Below are 18,245 nucleotides of genomic sequence, written 5' to 3' on the forward strand. Positions count from 1 at the left end.
TCCTGCAATAAAAACCATGGGCTCAGAGTATCTAAGGAGCTTCCCTGGTAGACATACTTCACAAGTGTTGTCACAACTCATTGCTGGGGAATTAAGTGCATCCTGTGTGACTCCACTGGGTGAGCACCCGGAAGCTCATGGCTGATTTCCTCTGGACTTTGCCCCATGCACCTTTCTCTCTGTATCCTTTATTGTAATAAATCATGGATGTGCATGTGAGTATATGCTGAGTCCTGTGGATCCTCCTAAGGGTGGTCTTGGGAACCCCTGATACTCCTCTACATCTGTTTTCGTACACTACCCTGAAATTGAATAGAAAGGCCTCTGCTCTGAGATTTATACTTTGGAGGGCCCTGAATATCTTAGAGACACACACACACACACACACACACACACACACTGCTGACACTTGGGGTCTAGAACTCGGGGCCGGCCCAATACAATCTGTGACCCCAAAGACCTGCTCTCATAAGTATCACCATTCAAGCCTCAGGGAAACCCTTCTGTATGTCTCTTGCCTTATGTCTTGGAAGACTGCATCACATACTGTGAAGGCTGTATGCTGTGCACTTCCGACAACGTCAGAAGCAGACACAGCTTCAGAGAACAGGGAGGAGCTGAGCGGAGTGCCTGCGTAACAGAAAGGCAAATTCATTAACTTGTCAGGTCCTGACTCTCAGCTCCAATGCGGTAGATCCCTGTATAACAGATCGTTACAGTTTCTAAGCAGTGCTCAACGTTCATTTCCTTGCTTCTCTTCACGTTCCAATTCCCGGTTCTGGAGAAAAGAATTAACACTGCATTCACGACGCTTGCATATGGATGCTGAAGCATGTTTAACTATAGCTAGGAATTTCTATTACTCTTAAGTTTGTTGTAATACACAGCTCAAGACATAATATGTGTGAAGTGTGACTTTGATTCCTTACATTGGCAACTAGATGGACACCGAATCATAGAATTATAAATATTTAATAATAAAAATATTTAATAATATTTACATTTTCAAGAAATTAAAATTTTCAGCTTTATTTGTACTTTGACTAAAATTTTGCATTCATTAATTATGATTTATATTTTGCCTGTTAATTTTTGTAGCAATTTTTAATATTTTAGGAGAGAAATAATTTTTACTGAAATCATATTAAAATATAATTTTAATTTTTTCAATTTTTAAGGTACTTTAAAAATGAAAGTACGGTCACAGTTTATTCCTTTTGAATATAATTACTTTTTTTAATCCTTAGATGATTATTATTGCTAGAATACAATTTTGTGAAAATTAACATACTTGGCAATTTTGCTGGAATGCAGGCAAAAAAATTTATGAAATAAATGTAAAATAATACATGAATTATATCTCTATGTTAATACTCATTCAGATATTACCAGCCCACTAACGGAACATTTAGACACATACAATAATAATTAAATTCAGTTGTGTTTGATTTAAGACTTTTAGTCATGTAGAAACTGCAACTTTATTAATTTTTTACATTTTGTTGTTACGAAGATATTTCTCTCAAGGAATAAGATTTGATGTAACATACGTACACACATGGTGTGTAGGGCCACGTTTGTCTTTTGCCCTGGCACTGCCAGTGTTCAGCCAGGCCTTCACACATGGCTATAGGAGGATGTGGTTTCTGGTGTGGCAGAAGCCCTTGGATAGAGTGTCAGACAGTTGTGTGGATCAGGCCACTGCTGACTTGGTGTGCATGTGTCATCAGGGCCAAGGGCACATCAAGGCCAAGGGAGAGAAAGTCCTAGAGGTCTCCCCGGTGGTCTGTGTGGGAGGCCCAGAATAGCTTCCTTCACAAACACTATATGGCCTCCACGTGTCATGCTGGGATAGTGCTTGAGCTTTGGGCTTGGGCGAGAGAGTTCAAATTTTAGCTCTGATGCTTTCTGGAAATGAACAAATTTCCTTAACCTTTCGACCTTGTTTCGATGTATGTAACATGAGAATAATCATTCTCACTTTTCAGCATTGTTGTGAAAACTCGAGATTTGTATGTAAAGTGCATAGTACGGTCCCTGGGATGTGGCTTAACACATATTAACCAATGTTTTTGGGCAGGGAAACTGAGGAAAGATGTTAAGCAAGAGCCTAACGTCGTACTGGCAGAGGAACAAAGACCCAGGCATTTTGATGCCCAATATGATGTTCTTTTCATTTTCTGGGCTCTGGATACCCACGGTTCCCCCAAAACTTTCCTGCTCTCCTGCCTATGCCTGGGTTAGGAAGGATGTCTGCTCTCCGAACTGCGAGGCATCCTGGTCTGAGCACTAGTTCACTTTCCTGGGGATCTAGCTCGGAGGATTTACAGCCAGGTTGCGTGCACGCTGGAGGTCCCCTTACCTGTAAGTTATTCCACCGGTAATTAGATTTCTTTTTATTGTGGGAAGCCAGCTTGTGTAAATCCACAGAAACCTGGGACCAGATGATATAAGGGTCACCCGAGCCTCCATGCTGCCTAAAATGCATCTTCCAAGAAAATAATTTCTTTGGGCGCATAAGTTACTGCAGTCCCAGGGTAACTATAGCTCAGGCTCTGACCATTCCCGTAATGCTGTGTTCAAGTGATGTAGTGTTCACGGCTCCCTCGGCAGCCCACCCACCTCATCCTGCTCTCTGAGTAGAAGAGCCTCACTGAAGATACCTGCTGTTGCTGCTGGATAAGATCAATACAAGGGAAGGGTGGGTGGAGATGGGGAAGACAGCCTACCTTCCCAGCCTGCTTTTTTCCCTGGAGATTCTTATTCCTTCAGGTGAGCCACTTGGAGGTCAACGACACTTTGAACCTGACACAAGTTGTTATCCATTTGCATAAAATTAGGTACTCGCCTCACTCCATGTACAATAACAAAGTCCAGAAGGATTAAAGATTTGTGCATTAAATAAAAAATATTAATAAATTAAAAGGCAACGTAAAAAAACAAGTAAAATAAGATTATATATATAAGGCTATCTGTATATCAATCATCATCTGTCTATCATCTATTAATCTTTCTATCTATCTCCCAAATTAGAGGGCGTATGTCATATATCTATATCTATATTTATCATATATCTATACATATCTATCTTGGGGTGAGGAAGAGCTTTCTAAGTCTGGCATCAAACCCATAAGCCGAAGAAGAAAGTTTGGCAGATTGGACCACCTAAAATTAAAAAAAAAAAAACCCAAACCCAAAACACCCAAAACTTTACTGTGAAAGGCATCATAAATAAAGCAAAACATAAAGACATGAGTGACAGCCTGGAAGAAAGTATTTGCTACACATTCTAGCAGGAAAATAGTGAATATCCATACTATAGAAAGTATTTCTCCAAAGCAGTAAGAAACAACAAAAATAGACAAATCGGCAATTCACACAGACAAACACAGACAGTACGAATGACCCACTAAAGAGGAAAAAATTTTTAATATTTCTAATCACTAATGAAATTTCACTAATAGCTAATGAAATTTAAATGAAAACAGCAATGCGGTGTTGTTTTTATTTTTGCCTACCCAATTTAAAAGAGTGATAATCTTTGAACTGGCGAAAGCGAAGAAATGAGCTCAGGTGCACTGTCTGTAGGAATGAAAATCCCTATGGCCTTTTCGAGGATAGCTTGCCAATAGATATATAAACTTAAAATGTGCTTATTGAGTAAGCCAGCAATATCTCTTCTAGGAATTCATTCTCCAAAAATCATAGCCTGAATAAGTAAAGATATACATACAGGGCATTCAATGTACCATGACTTATAAGAGCGAAAATTTGTAAAAATTAAAATTTCCATCATGGAAGCATGCTAAATCTATGTAATAGAATTCTATTCACTGTTTAAAAACAAGGCAGATCTGTGTAATAAGAGCTAATATTTTTCTGAGTATTTGCCATGGGCTAGTTACTGTTCTGAGTGCTTTACATATGTAATCTGATTTCCCCTCTGAACACTTTATACAGTAGACAATGTTGTAATCATCCATATGTTGCAGAAGAGGCACAGAGAGGTTACTAACTTGCACAAGATCCCACAGCTGTGAGAAGTCAGAGCTGATATTCAAACTGGGTGGTGAGGTTCCTGAGCAACTGACAAGGAAGGTGTTACCATTGAAAGTTCAGTGTTAAGGGATAAGCAAGCAAGTGGCAAAAGATACAGCATAACTGCATTTGGGTGAAAATATATGTGACTATGTATATAATATATTATTTATATGTATGTTTGTATTACCATTATTTTAGAAAAATTAATTTGGTGGGAATGACCAAAGGGGCAGTGGGAGTTGGTTGACTTTTTTATTTTCTTTGAAAAAGCGATAGGATTTAAAAAATAAAATGAGTTTCTCAGTTCCTTTCTGTTTTTGTTTTTACTTATTTTTTTTATTACCCATGCCCACTTGACTTGAATGAAATAAAAATGGCTCTGTCTGGTAACGAAAATACAGCCTTGAAAAATAATATCCAGTTCATTCTAGAAATAAAAATCCCAGTTTGGGAATACAATAGTCCACTAGTCCACCTTTATCCATGGGCGACATATTTCAAGACTCCTAGTGGATGCCTGAAACCGCATATATATGTTATGTTTTTCGCTATATATACAGACCTATGATAAAGTTTAATTTATAAATTAGGCAGAGTAAGAGATTAACAACAGCTTCCCCTATGGAAGCCTTCCCCAGTATGTGTCAAGGCAAATATGCTTTATCTCCCCACACCATAGTGTTCTGTGATCGGTGGGGTTGGCTGGACGTAAGATGCCGTGAAATCAGATGGGCAAAGTACGGGTCTCGTGCACTTGATAGATGTAAGCTTGGGGGGAAGGTGGGCAAGAGTTGGCCAGGTAGGCTGGGGGTGCGGGAGTTGGACTGGGTGCTATGTACTTTGTATACATTATTTCACTTTGTTTCTCATGACAACTCCTTGAAATGGGTTTTATGATCATTCCTGTTTTTCAGAAGAGGCATTCAAGCTCAGAGAGGTTAATTACTTTGGCTGAGCTCATGTAACTAGAAAGTTGAGCTCCTGGAAAGTGGGGGGTGGGGATGCTTTCTGAGGGCATCATGGCTTCAGCAAGGGCAAACGTGAACTGAACAAGGGTAGACCGGCAGGACTGACCTGGGGTGGGTCAGTCCTAGGTTAGTGTCGCCATTCACTGTCGCCATGCCATTGAATAGGGCAGTTCCGGGCTGGGATGAGAGTGTGGGATGAGAGTGGCTGCTAGGGACTGTAGGAGATGGGGTGAGGGGAACTGGGAATGAGCAAGAGAGGGCAGAGGCCTCTGGGATGGGTGCTTAGAAGGGCCTGCAGACCAGAATAGGAGTGAAAATAGCACCGAGGGGCTGAGAAGTACTCTTCGCTGCATCACACGTGTGTGCTCTGTGACTAGAGAAACCACACATCCCATGTTAAATAGTACGTGAGCCCTGGGGGCTTCTCTCTTCTGTTGATGAGTGAAGGGTCACTAGCTTCTTGGCTCCTTTGAGTGAATTAGAAAAAGGTGTTCCTCTGGGCAGGTGCATAGATCAGAGCATGGGCTGGGTTTCTGCTCCCTTGGCCAGGTGCCTACATAGGACAGCAGGCCTGGCTGGGAGGTGCATACCGGAAAAGAGGACTTGAGGAGGGCAGGATCCTGAGCCCAGGACTCTAGGAAAGCAGAGACCAACAGTACCTGTATCTGTATGTAAAACCCCTAGACCTGGGCTGGCAAAGGGTGCGCCCAGGAAGCGTTTGCTGAGGGATGAGTAAAAGGGATCACCTTCCTTTTGGTTCCTTGGGGTGAGCCTTCAGCCTTCTTTGGAAGATTTGGAAGTAGGGAAGAAGATGATATTGATCATGTGAGCTGGAGGGTAAAACGGGGGGAAGCTTGACTCATTATGTCAACTTCATCAATAAATGCTTTAGAATCCTAAAAAAAAAAAAAAAAAAAAGCTGAACTTTATTGAGTAGTGGATACCTGAGCCAGCCATTGTGTTAACCCTTCTGTGATGGGCAGTTTTATGTGTCACCTCATTTAGGCTGTGGTCTCCAGTTATTCAATCAAATGCCAATCTAGATGTTGCTGTGAAGGTAGATGTGATTAAAGTCCCAAACCGATGACCTTCCACTGGAGATTGTCCTAGACAACCTGGGAGGGCCCGACTCAATCAGCTGAAAAGTGTTAAGAGCAGAGCTGAGGCTCCCTTGAGAAGTTCCCCTGTGGACTGCAGCTTCCGCTTGTGCCCGAGTCCCAGCCTGCCCCTCCTGACTACCTGCCCTGTAGACTTCAGACCTGCCCAGCCAGTGCCATAATTGCGTAAGCCAATTCCTTGCAACAAACATCTTAATATATACCTCCTGCTGGTACTATTTTTTTGGTTGAACCCAGATGGATATTCTTTCATAGGAATCAGTTTATCTAATTCTCTCAAGAACATTGGTAGTTACTATGATTATGTCCATTTCAACTTGGGGCCCAGAGAGCGCAAGCAGTGCCAGCAAGCAATGAAGCCTGGACTCAAACCTCAAGCCTTCTTACTCCAGGGCCCAAATTCTTAACTGCTACAGCAGAGAACCATGGGTAGAGAGCCATGTCGATAGCTGCCAGCACCGGATATCTGAACGGCTTTAAGATGAACCGGGCAGTTGTGATGGGCTGTTTGGGACCAATGTTGTAAGGGAGGTGGTAGCAGTACCCAAAACAAGTTACTGTGGCAGTTGGACCTGGGGGACATACACATTTCACCTCCCAACACTGAGTTCCCTGACATTCTGAGTACACACAGAATTCCTCCTGGATCTTGTATTTGCTTATATTTGCTTTAGAGTTATCCTCCGGTGGTTCGTTTTATTTAAGCGTTTTCTCACAGGGCTGAGCTTATTAAAATTCACTGAAATGTTCATCATCGGTCCTCTAAACTGCACTCTTACCTCTGGCTCATTCATTCAGAGTGACATCTGAGTTATCCTCCTTAATAAAGCAGCAACCAGCTCGCTGTGAAGAAGAAGGCTAGGTGGTAGCTCAGAAAGAATTCAGAGCCATCAAACAGATATGCATCTACCACACTTGAGTGAAAATTCCTCCCCAAGAGTAACAAATTAAAGAAAACCTTTGAGTCCAATGTTTAGGATGTAAGTTTACCTCATTTCAAATTGTAAACTTCTTCTGTGGCATTTGATTTACCTCTATGTAATAGCTCAGACCCTGAGTGCTGGCCCTCCACTCCCTCACCCTCCCCTGCCCGCTGCCCTGTGGCTCCTTCCTTCCCATACCTGTAGTCTTAGGTGAGGAGGACTGAACACAAACAGGCCAGGAGTTGAAAGATGGAATACATCAACTGTTAGCAATGACTTTTGGAAAATGCTGGATGGAACATGAGCAAAAGTAGTTGTGTGTGTGATGTGTGTGGTGTATGTAAACATGCATGCATGTTTATTTGTGTCAGAAGAGGTGTGGAGAAGCAGCCATGGGACAAAACTGTGGCTCTGAACTCCTGGGGCCTCCAGAAGGCTCAGTCCAGAACAGTGCCCATGATTTAATGCCTTAATTCCAATGACTAGAGTATTTTCATTCTTTCTCTGTCTCTTTCTGACTCTCTGCGTCTTTGTCTGTATCTCTGTCTCTCATGTATGTGCCTGCATGCTTTTTAAATTTTGAAGCAGAAAAGCTATTGGGTGGTTCACAGAACCACCAGGAAAAGGAACACTCAGAACTTCCAAAGGCACAGAGACAAAAGACAGAACCATAGGCAAAATCATGCCCCAGAACCAGGCCTGTGAGGATACCACTGCTGATGTCCTGCTGGCTCCTGGACATCGTCCACCGGCACAGTGGCTGTGCAGCTGTGCCCCTGGCATCGGGACCAGGAAGGCTTTTCAAAGAATTGGCATGCTTCTGCTGAGAGCCTTAGAGGTGACACGAGTCCTCAAAGAACCCAGCTGGCTTTGTGGGGCCAGATAGATACAACCTTGGTATTCTGGTTTGTTGGTGGAAGAAAAAGAGACAATGATGGTCAGCTTTTGTGCTAGTTGGGCACAGAGTGTAGATGGAGAATTTCAATCTCTAATTTTACTTTAGGACATCAGCAATCCCTTCCCTAAATTCCCCTAGAGATTTTAGGGCAATCTCTAACTCCAAGTAAGATGGATGGATTAGTGGGGCCTCATCCCCTTCTCTCTGGTTATGTAGGTGCAGAGTCTCTTGAAAATGGATCTGTCACATGGCAGTGGACTAGGAGAGAGGAGAAGAAAAACCAAAGAGTCTAGATAGTGTGAAAAATAGATACTTCTAGCTGTAGGTCCTGTTTTTGTTTGTTTAATTTGGGACTAATTTGGGACACACACACACACACACACACCCACTGTTTAAGCTGATATCTTGACCTAAAGACGCAAACTGCCATGGTTGTGCTCAGAGGTGGAAAGCAGTGATGGCAGAGCAGGTGACGTCAAGAAACCAGGGCCCATCCTCGCACGCAAGCGGGAGGCTAAATCATTGCTGTGGTCATTTAGACCCTGCTCTGGGAGGGGAAACTTTCAGAGTCCTGCTGAGTGAGTGTCTCAAGGTCCCATCTTGAAGAAAAATCGAACCCTAGAAGAGCAGGTGAGGGATGACCTCTGTATTTCCCAGCCAATTCCTTGAAGATGACGGAGATGGCCAGCAATGAGTTTGGCTTCATGAAAACCACAGGCTGTGCAGCCCTTGGAATATGTGGACTTTCTGAGTTTCTTTCTCTTTGTACCAGAGACCTCTTCCAAACCTAGGGCTCAGAATGGGGGATTTCTGAGACTGGGGGCAGGGGTAGGGAGAGAGCCTGAAACCAGTGGCCTCCTCTATGGAGAGCTGGCTCTTGGGTACTAAGAACTGGCTGTGCCTGGGGTGGTGTGTGTGCGTGTGCATTTATGAACATGTGTATTGTGTGCATGTGTGTCTGTGCACACGTGAGTATGTATGTATGTGTGTTTGTGTCTATATTTCTGTATGGACAAACATGTTCCTATGTGAATATGTGAACATGTGTCTGAGTGTGCGTATGTGTGCTTGCGTGCGTGTTCGTGAACGTGTGTGTGTGTGCTTGGTGGTTAGGGGCAGAGCACAGGCTAGCCCTGCTGACTGCTCCCTCTTCACATCCTCTAAGAGAAAAAGGCCATTCCTCTTGATGGCTCCTGGGAGCTGCAGAATCTCAGAGAAAACACATTTGCCCAGAACAAAGCAAAATCCTCAAAGGTTCTTTCCTGTCTCTGATTCTAGAAAATTACCCGCCCTTTCATCTGCTCTGCACATTCACGCCTGTCTATGTCCCAGTCATTTTTCATCTCCTGGCATTTCAGCTCTCTTCCTTTCTCTTTTGTCTCTCTGTCTGTCCGGGCCGGTTTGTTTCTCTTTGTCTTTGCAGGGTCTGCTGTCTCTGCCTCTGTCAGTCCCTCCCTCTGCTTTGGCCGAGATTTCTCTCAGTCTGTCACTTTTCTCTCTTCTGGATCGAGCTGAGCAAAGTGGCTGTCAGGGCCATCCCTTGCTAGAGCCAAATCCCAGAGAAAAACACTGTTGGAACTGATGAGTGATTTTAGCTCCCTATCTGATCTTAAGTTCCTCCAATTTGGTTTGGAAGCTCTCTTGCAGCTCTGGGATGTCTGGAGGCCGGCTGGGATGAGCTGGGCTCTGGGACTCTGGGCCCCCTGCCTCGGTGGCACCCTGAGGCCCCACCCCTTCTCCTCACTTGGAGTGATCCCGTCAACCTGTCTTACAAATTGGGATCTCTCTCTGTATGCAGGTTTTGGTGACAGCCACCAGATGGCAGGGACTGGTTTTTATAGTAACTCATTAACCTCTTGCCATCCTACAATTAAGAAAGCATTTAATTGCTTTTCCTCAAGCCATCCTATGAGTGATTTGGGCAGCTTGTGTTCATTATGTGAACCAATTTGCAGCTAGCGCCTGAGAGGGTGGGAATAGGGAGGTCTGGCGAGCTCAGACTCATACACACCCTGGGCAGCCCTGGATTACCTTTGGGGACATTTGGGGAGCAGGGGCGGGAACAGAGCACAAGCCTCAGAACCTTCCCCACCCCAGCTGGTTTCCTTCCAGGTTGATAGAGCCCTATTGATTAGCTCTGAATGCTCCTTAGAGATCATCTAGGTTCGATCTCCTTTAACTGTTGAAGGGTCTAAGGCCACATAGGTCAAGGAATTTGCCCCAGTCACACAGCTAATCAAAGAGAAACGAATGAGCCCGGACGGATGCAGAGACAAAAAGAAAAGATGAGTCCTGAAATGCCAGTGACAGAACAGGGGCTGCAGCTTGAGTCTGTTTATTTCCTACCTGTTGTACTCTGGGCTACCTCTTGCTTTGCCAGGGTTCCCGAGGAGATTGAGCTGCTGGAGAGCCTCTGGAAAGGTGTTCACTCATAGACTTGGACCTCCTTTAGGTGCATAATGTCTAGGAGTACTTCACTCAGGAAGCAGCTCAGAGCCTCCCTAGATGGATTAACCAACTCCATCCGGAGAGGCAGGGGCCCCTCCCTACCAGTCCCCCTCCCCACCAGCCCTCCCTCCACCAGCCAGCAAACCCAGCAAACTTACTGCTGCATTGCTGCACTAGGAGTCATGGAGCACACAGCCCCATGACCACGGGGGCTCCAGCCTGCCACAGAACTCCCACCAGCCTTGCTTAGCTGCCAACATCACTCAGTGTCAACCTCACACAAGCTGCCCAGGGGGAACTGTCCCCCAGTTGTGGGCCTTTCCTTCCACCTCACAGCAGAGGCCCACTAGGTCAACAGCATGCCCCGTCCCCGTCCCCTTGGCACCGCCTTCACAGTACAGGTCTCTGGGCTTCTGTCGCTTGCGGTACTTACTACCTCATACCTTTCCCACTCCCCACTCCTCTCCTGCCTCCCAAACCCCACACCCTTCCACTGGGCCTCAGGTGCTCCATGAACAAGAGATTCCTCCATTCCCAGGAGGATGGACACACAGACTCACCACCTAGACCCCTGTCAAGAAAGGCTTTGCCTCCGATGCTAAGAGGGCAGTCAGCAGACCACCTTTAGCTGTCAGTCCCTTTGGAGAGTCTGTTAGCTGCAGAGGGCTGCCTTGACCAAGGTTACACCCTTCCAGAGGCATGCCACATCTGATGACTGACCCATGTGGGAGTATAAAGATCAGCTATTTTGGTCCAATGCAGGACAACTCTGATGGGTTGTTTCTGCTCCAGAGTTTGCCATGGGGTTAGCCAAAGGCCTGTCCTTGGGTTCATCACAGCTCCACTTCTTCCTCTGTCCAATTCTGAGGTGTCTATATCATGCCCCCATGTGTTGATCTCGAGAATATTCCTTCATAATCACTCTGCTTATTAAGGAATATTAAATATGGTACCTGTAACATTTTGAGGAAGTGCCAAACAATTTACCACAGTGGCTGTACCATTTTAGATTCCCACCAACAATGCATAAGCATTCCAGTGTCTCTATATCCTTATCCGTCTCATTTGCTTTTTTGAATATGGCCATCTTGGTGCGAATTGGTATCTCATTGTGGTTTGATTTGTATTTCTACAGCGACTAACGATATAGAGCATCTTTTCGTGTGCTAATTGGTCATTTACATGTCTTCTATAGAGAAATGTCTATTCAGATCCATAGTCCATTTTTAATTGGATTCCCTTTCTATTGTTTTGTAAGAGTTCTTTGTATATTCTGGAGAGTATAGACACTTATCAGATATATAATTTGAAAATATTTTCTTCCATTCTGTTGATTGTCTTTTCACATTTTAATAGTATTCGTGGACACAAAAAAAGCTTTTAATTTTAAGGAAGTCCAAGTTATCTATTTTCTTCATTGTTGTTGTTTATGCTTTAGGTGTCACATCTAAGAAGCTGTCACCTAATTCAAGATCACTGAATTTACATTTAGATCTTTAATCCGATTTGAGTTAATTTTTGCATATGGTGTAAAGTAAAGGTCCAAATTCATTGTTTTGATGTGGATATTCAGGTGTTCCACACCATGTGTAGAAATGATTCATCTCTCCTCATCAAATGCATCCAAATTGAAAATAAATTGACTATAGATGTTTAGTTTTGGACTCTCATTTCTGTTCCATCGATCTAGATGTCCATCTTATGTCAGTACCAAACTGTCCTGATTACTGTAGCTTTGTAATAAGTTTTGTAAAAAATTTTTAAAGATTTTCTGAGTTTATTGATACATAACTGACATAGAAAATTGTGTAAGTTTAAGGAGTACAATGCGATGATTTGATACACAGGGTTTATATGGGAAATGATGAATACAATAAGGTTAGTTAACACCTTGATCTCCTCACACAATTACCAGTGTGTGTGTGTGTGTGTGTGTATGTGTGTGTGTGTGTGTGTGTGTGTGTGTGTGTGTGTGGTAAAAACATCCGAGATCTACTCTCTTAGCTACTTTTTAGTATATAATACATTATTGCTAATGGTAGTTACCATGCTGTGCATCCCAGAACTTATTCATCTTACAACTGGAAGTTTGTAGACTTTGACCAACATCTCCTCCTTTTTCCCACCCTTAATAAGTTTTGAAAGTGTAAGTCTTCAACTTTGTTTATTCCTTTTCAAGATTGTTTTGGCTATTCTGGGGTTCTGGCTTTTGCCAATGAATTTTAGGATCAGCTCATCTATTTATGAAAAATTTTTTAAAAAAGCAGTTGGAATTGTAATAGGAATTATTTTACATCTGTAGATCAATTTGGAAAGAATTGCGTCTTAACAATATTTAATCTTCCAATCCACGAACACAAGATTTCTTTCTACTTATCTTCTTTAACTCTTTCAACAGTGTTTTATAGTTTTTATTGTACAAGTTTTACATTTCTTTGGTTAAATTTATTCCTAGTATTTTAGTCTTGTTGATGCTATTGCAAATGAGTTTATTTTCTTAATTTCGTTTTACGATTATTTATTGCTGGTATATTTCTATATGAATTTGTATATTGATATTATATCCTGCAACTTTGCTGAGCTTTATTTGTCCTAATAGTATCTTTATAGATCCTTTAGGGTTTTCTACGTATAATATCATGTCATCTACAAATAGAGATATTTTACATGTTTCTTTCCAATCTGTACATCTTTTATTTCTTTTTCTTGCCTAATGTATCTTGCTAAAAACTCCATTACTGTGCGACATAGGAGTAGAGAAAGCAGATGTGCCTAGAAATTTCTGACTGTATACTGCACATTTTGGATTTTACCTCACTGGGTGCTGGACTTTGTTACATGCATTTAAATATTGTTGGGCTTCATCCTGGGGTCGCAGTTAAGTTACTTGAAATCAGTTTGATCCCTTTAAAACCTGTTTATAAGCTTTCTTGATATGGGTTCAAGGCAGCCTTTCCTTTGGTCTAGGGCTAATTTGGCCTCGCTACTAAAGCAATACTTTTCTGAATTTTTACCTACTACCCTGTGTATCAGGAGGCCTTCTTTCTCTGGGAGTTGAAATTAAACACTATCCCAAGCTCTGTGTGAGCTCTGGACCAGTTCTCAAGGACTGGCTCAGCTCTGGCAGTCTAGAGCTATGAGTTTCCTGGCCTCTGGCTTCTATTTCCACTCTGAAACTGTAGGTACAGAGTAGTATCATTTTCCCTAACCCAGTTAATATATAGTTTATCTTCGATGAGCTCTAGAAGCCAGACAAGAATGTCAATAAGTAGTGTGATGTTTCTGCTTCTTCTTGTTGTCAATGATGGAGTGTGGCAGAAATTTGTGCCAATAGAAATAGTACTTTTAAGAGAATATACTGTCTGGATAAATTATTGACTCTATTTCAGGGGTGGTGAGAAGAGGAGAGGTAGTGGTTCATTAGTATTATCTCCGGCTACAATGCCAGCAGTAGTTGGGTAGGAGTTCTGGCTTCTCCACTGATCCATCACCTATGTAATGTTGGGGAGAGTTCTTAACCTCTCTGAGCTGATGAATCCTCATCCTTAAAACTGGATAAAAGTAAGTAGCATCAGGCTCACCTATGCTGACTACAGAAAAGACAGCGACTTTCAAACTTTAGATGAAATTTTATGTAGAATTCACACGTACACGGACATGCACATACATGTCAGTAAGAGGGAAAATACATAGATAAAGAGATTGGGGTGGAAGGAGCAATCCCAATGTGGCTTCTGCTTGAATGAAGCATAGGGAGGATTCCTGCTGCTCCTGAGAGCATGGGATGGAGTGAGGCGAAGACAAAGTGGGGTTGGAGAGGAGTCCACGTAGGCTTGAGGGAAGCACTTAGTGGGTGGGCAAGGGCTCAGCAGTGTGGGTGGTCAGAGAGGACCCAAGGGGACAGGAAAGAGAAGGCTTTTGAAGTTGCTGGTAGTAAGGCATGAGATGTGGTCCCTTTTCAGGACCTCCAAGGTCTTCAGTAAACTCCGTTGTGGGTACGACTAGTTAGGCAGGTGTGTTCACCTATTTATTTGCATATTTATGTATTTGATTACTTATTTACTTATTTATTTTGCAGAACAAGGGAAAGGGGCTAATTCTGGTATTCCCATGGACTCTGTGAAATGGAGACAGACCCTTGGAGACAGAAGCTCATGGCAGAAGACATGCTGGGAATTGCCCAAGCCTGGGAAGAGCTCCTGGCTTCATGGGCTGTGCCGCTGGGGGCTGGAGAAATCTCCACCAGATGTCATGGCTATGGCTGAAGCAGTCCCCGCTGGCCTCTCAGTGACCCACAACACACAGAGGTGGAGCTGCTCCACGTGCAGCAGACAGGAGGAGGGAGAAGTGTGGCTGCCAGCTTCCCGCATATCCTACGGTGCCCACAGATGCCTCCTGGGAACCTCCGACCTCTGCAGAACAGACTTTGACAAACACAGTCCCTGTGGGGCTTTGTAATGTTAGCTTTGTAACCTGTGCGTCACTGGGGGCGGCATCTCTCCACTAGCTTGTGGACAGATGGGGACTCCATCTGTCATGTCTTCCAGCAGCCCCATCTTCATTGGAGCCGACAGCTGGCCTGGCGCCTCTGTGGAGTGGCAGCCCCTCGCCTTTCCAAGCCAAGTTCCTCTCAGCACCATCACTGTCTGTGGCTGCAGCAATGGCTAACGTGGGATGGTTAATGAGACCCTGGAAAATTCTTGTCCCCTGCACAGAGGAACAGATTTCAGGACTGGCGTCCAAGACCAGAGGTCTCAGCAGAGTGTACAGATGTGCGTGAGCATTACAGGTGTTGCTCTTTCAGGAGTTCTGTTTCCTCTTCCTCTTCTCAGAATCAGAGAGAAAACATCCTGCCTTCCTTCCTGGTACTTGAATCTCTCCCACTCAGGGCAGCCCAGACCTGGTCCCCAGATGCCTCTTGGAATACCTTTGTGAGGGAACAAGTGATCACTTGTTCTCGGGCCTAGAAAAATCCTGGACTGTGAGGACCACAGGTGATAGTTGGCCTGGTTCAGGAGGGAGACCATAGACTTCAGAAACATCCTGACTAGGATCCAGTCCCAGCTCTAACATTCACTCGTTGTGTGACCTTGGACATGTCGTTTAATTTCTCTCAACTCCAATTTCCTCCTCTGCAAAGGACCTGAGATGATTGTTCTGATCATGAAATGAACATGGAACAAAATGCCCAATGATCTGTAGTTACTGAAATGCTGCATTTGTATCCATTGAAGGATGGGTTCCCAGGGAAGCACACTCCAAGACAGAGGTTAACACTTAGGATGTTAATTAGGGAGTGCCCTTGGGGGTCAGCGCCATGGAAGGAAAGAGAAAGAAGTAGTAGTGGGCAGAAAGGGGAAATTTACCTGTGAGGCCCCTGGGGTGCAACTGCAGTGTCATCTGACCCTTGGGGAGCTCTGAAGCCAAAATAACCTTTTATACCCTGTGTCAGAAGTCCCCAGGTTCAATAATTCACTAGGAGGTGTCCCAAGACTCAGCAAACAGTTGTACTCATGGCAAAAATTTATTACTGTGAAAAGATGCAAAACAAAACCAGCAAAGGGAAAGACACAAGGAAGGAGTTCAGAGGAGACCGGGCACAAGCTTCCAAGCAGCCTCTTGGGGGCGGGTGTGTGTGTTTGCGGAGGGGGTGGGGGTGGGGGGAATCACACAGGACTTGCTTAATTCCTCCAGCAATAAATTGTGACATGTGTAAAATGTTGCCAACCAAGGGAGCTCATCAGAGGCTCAGTGTTCATGGTTTTTATCAGGGGAAAGTGGAGAGAGGGTGCTGGTCACATAGGTAGCCTCCTCCTGCCTCATACCAAAATCCCAGACTCCCAGGAGGCAAGCTGGCACTTAGCAGAAGTCATATTTTTCGGGCAGTTTAGACACAGTGGGCCACTATCACCAGGGAACGATGGGGACCTTCCCAAACCCAAGTTCCCGGATGTTAACCTTGCAAGCAGACCTTGCTAAGGAGCACAGTCTTGGGCAGCTACGATAACTTTTCTGCACATTTCTCTGCCTCCATCAGTCATTGGATGTGGTCCTCCTGGGGGAGAGGGGTGGCTTTGGACATGGCCACCTTCGCAGCTGGGGAATCCCCGAAGGGGCTGATCGCTGAAGCCTGCCTGCTACAGCCCTCCCAGCAAGACCTTCATCTGAGGGGTAATCTGCATCCGAGTGTCCGTCAGAGCACACGATGAGTAAGGCATGCTCCTTGCCATTGTGGCTGTGGAACACCAAAGAGCTCAGCTGTTGGAAATCTGCCAGCCTCACAATCAGGTCACATCACCATGCGTGGACCTTGGAGAACTAACATTGTTCATCCCCAACATTGTTCATCTATGAATCATTTACAGGACATGAGTAGGTCAGAAAGCGGGAGAGAGAATGTGGAGTTTGGTGTTCAACAGGGGAAGTGAGCCGGTGCTAGGGAGACAGCCTGCCTGTAAATACAGATAATCAGAGGGACTGATAGTAAAGACATATTTGCTGAATTGAATTGATTCCACTGACTGCCTTCCCCATGGTGAATGCTGGGGATTTAGAGACATAAATAGGGTTTGGTTTCTGCCCTTGAAAGCTCATTCTCTATGGGGGAGACTGACTTTTAATGAGAAAGGTGTGATAATTGAGAGAAGCAAGGCACAGAGCAGTGGGGCAGGCCTGGGTGACCTCTATGCCCAGTAAAAATGGAGTGAGGAGGGAAACTTTCCAGAGGAAGTATCATTCGTGTTGGGCCCTGAAAGACGAGTAGGAGTTAGCCAAGGGGACAGGGAGAGAAGCAGGAAATTTCAGGAATGGCCCCAATGACAAATTTAAGGTACCTGGAAGCCCATGGCTTCTTGAGATCCCTGGTGTCTGACTCTTGTAAGCATTTTTTTTCTAGATCAGAAAGATTTTCTGGAGTCATAGAATCTCAAGTTGGAGAGAACCTTAAAAGCACCTCTAGCCAGACATGCATCCCTACAAAGTTTGCTTGCATCTCTCTGATGACAGAGAACTTACCGCCCCATGAGAACATGCATTCGTGTGGATGGCTCAGCTGTTGGCAAAGTCCTCCTTCTACGGAGCTGGAATGTTATTTCCTTGTTTCTTCCACTCACTGATCCTGATTTTATGTTTTGGGTTGACCTAGGACAAGTTTATATTTTAACGCAATGATGAGGGTCTGTAGGTTTTCCACTGTTACCCTCCAAGTAGCTGGTCCCTCTGTCTAGTCTCAAGGAGAGAGGCAGAGGCTGGAGCTTCAGGGCTACAGGGAGGCAATATAATAAAGCAATTAAGCATGAGACTCTGGAGGAGTAGAGTCTCACCTACGTTCCTTACTGTGTAACCTAGGCAGATAATTTCACCTTTCTGTGCCTCAGTTTCTTCATCTGCACAATAGGATAAGCATAAGGACCCTACCTCATGCGGTGGTGGCGAGGATTAATTGACTTAATACTAGTGCAGTGCTCAGAACAGTGCTGGCATTTAGTTAGCACTCAATGTTCACGCTTCAGTTGCTATTAAAAAGTGACTATACCTGCTGCCAAGCCACAGGAATGGTGCCACAGACCTATTAACATTAGACGAAAATAGCTGACATGGCCTGATGAGGCTAAGGGTTTTGCCTGTAAATGAAAGCCACCTACCTCATTCATGCACTTTTCCTATCCACTTTGCTCTCTGATTTTGTAACCTATAGGTCAGCCATTTGACTGTCTCCAGCTCTCCCATATATAGTGTCACCCTTTGCTAAGTAAATAAAGTTGCTGCAAGTCCCCAATGCATGAATAATTCTGTTTTCTCCTCCCTTTAAATCCTCAAAGCAACCACAACTTTAGGCAGTTGCAAATAC

The sequence above is a fragment of the Pteropus vampyrus genome, unplaced genomic scaffold (genome assembly GCF_000151845.1).
Source record: "Pteropus vampyrus isolate Shadow unplaced genomic scaffold, Pvam_2.0 Scaffold10, whole genome shotgun sequence".
Classification (NCBI taxonomy): Eukaryota; Metazoa; Chordata; class Mammalia; order Chiroptera; family Pteropodidae; genus Pteropus; species Pteropus vampyrus.